Source organism: Pongo pygmaeus, chromosome 5 (assembly GCF_028885625.2).
Source record: "Pongo pygmaeus isolate AG05252 chromosome 5, NHGRI_mPonPyg2-v2.0_pri, whole genome shotgun sequence".
NCBI classification, from domain to species: Eukaryota; Metazoa; Chordata; class Mammalia; order Primates; family Hominidae; genus Pongo; species Pongo pygmaeus.
In genome coordinates this window covers 90028573-90030949 of record NC_072378.2, presented here as the reverse complement: position 1 = coordinate 90030949, position 2377 = coordinate 90028573, and positions in this window count along the sequence as shown.

Below are 2377 nucleotides of genomic sequence, written 5' to 3'. Positions count from 1 at the left end.
CCAAATGCAGCTGAAGGAGTGGAGAATGGGGATGACCTTGATGAGCTGCACCAGCAATCCTGAGACCACACATCTAACTTCTTAAGGAAGCAATAAATGTCCCTTTGCAGTAAGCTACAGCAACTCAGGTTTTCAGCCACTAGTAGCTGAAAGTATGCCTAACTGATGCCAGGAGTCAAGGAGAGCCCTTCCTATACCACCATGTCCCTGCCGTGATTGTTCATGTGCTTGGCTCAGTCCTATCCACAGATGGGGGATGTGGGCCATGCAGGGACTTACCATCGGCTTCTCCGTACTGCTGATCTGACTCTGAGCTTGTACCCTCATAGGATGACTACTTCCCTTTAAGGTTGGAGTCCTGCCTTGATCTTGCCCTTGCTGGCCGTAAACCCGCCAATGCCCATCATGGAATCTGGAATTTTATACACCCCATTCTATTGGTAGGGACCCTCTTAGCAGCTCACCCATCCTTCTTGGGCTGGGCAATTCCATACTTGTCTGGACAAATATGGTCTGTTCCCAGATGTCCCATCCAGCAGCTCATAAGACCCTGTCACCCTGTAGTGGACCTTTTCAAGGTCAGCTGCTTGCCTGAATGATCACACCATTACCGTCTACTGAGCACCTTGCTCTCTGGACACCAGAGTCCTCCTGCCTGGATAAACTTCTTTCCTGACCTTCAGCTGAGTTTGCTGACCTTTCCTTCCCCAACGCTTGTTTAACCCCAGAGAGGTGCCTGGCTCCATGTCTTGTCCCCCGAGTAACATCATAGTACCCAGCAGATGGCATCTAGGCCAAATGACTTCATCCCTTACATGGCTTCTAGTCTGATTAAATCCCTCATTCTATTACCCATTATATTTAAGTTATAACTACTTCTACTTCTTTTTCAGGTGAGCAGAGTATAATTGCTCAATAAACTGAAGGTTAATCGGAAAGTGGATAGAACAAGAAATGTCTCTATCATGTAGGTTTTGCCTAAAGAAAAAAAAATCATCCCCCCAAAAAATACTTTCCATTCCTAATTATTCCTAATACTGTCCCAGATTCTTTTATATCAATTAAAGGCTTAATTGATATGAAAATTAAGTTTAAGCTATAATGTCAGGGAATGTTCTTTTTTCCTTTCTTTTGATACGTGGTGATTTTTTTCAAACAGGCTAGGGATTCAAGAGAATATTTTTATCTGTTCGACCAACATCATGGCTGTGATAACCAGACCAAGTTTCCCAAGGCTATTGTGGCTCCAAAAGCAATGTTTTGCTCCTGTGGGTGACTGAAGTGTGCTCCCCTGACAGCAGCAGTCTTCCTGGGCCCGACGTCGACAGACCTGTCTTCACTCAGCAGATAAAGGAGTAGGTGGGGTTGTGCAGACAGGAGGTCCCAGCAGCCGCAGCTGCACAGCTCCTGTTGTTTCCCCTTCCTCTGATGGGATTTGTTGCTGGTGCAATTACCAGCCACCGTTCTGAGTGTATTACAAGTATGAACTTCGTGATCACAAGATCTTTCTGAGTTAGGTAACATTATTGTCCCCAGTTTACAAATGAGGACACTGACGGAGTTCAGAACACGCTACCCCAGAATACGTCATCTTGTCATACTATATATTTTAGACTTGAAGGAAATTGAGAAAACCGCAAAAGCAGAAGGTCACGCTCTGATCTTCCCTCGCCCTCTTTCCTCTGAAATGGGCCATTAAACCTCACTGACCTTCCCCTGAAAATTGGTCGTAAAACTCTCATTTCAGAAGGGCCCTCCCTATACCCAGAAGAAAGGAAAGAAGAGAAGACTGAACAAACAGGCCTTGCTAAATTCCACCCCCGCTCCCGCAGTCTGTTACCATTAGACCATAGCCTTTTGTCCTCCAGTCGTACTTCCGTACAACTATTCATAAAAATACAGAGCCCCCTCTTACTCATGAAGATACATTCTAACATCCCCAGTGGATGCTTGAAACCATGGATAATACTGAACTGTATATACACTGGGGTTTTTTCTGTACATACATACCTATGACAAGTTTAATGTATAAATTAGGCACAGTAAGAGATTAACAGCAATAACTGATAATAATATAGAAGAATAAGAAAAATATAACTAATAAAAGTTATGGGAATGTAGTCTCTCAAAACATTTTAATATACTCACTTTCTCCTTGTGATGAGGTGAATACATTGGACAAAGGGATGTTTCACATCCTAGGTGAAACACTCAGAAGAGTGCACAGTTTAAAACATGAATTGCTTATTTCTGGAATTTTCCACTTAATACTTTCAGGCCATGGTTGACCTCGGATGACTGAAACCATGGATTAGGGAAGACTACTATACCCATATTTCCCTGTTTCTTGAAGTCTTCATTTCTGAAAATTCTCTTG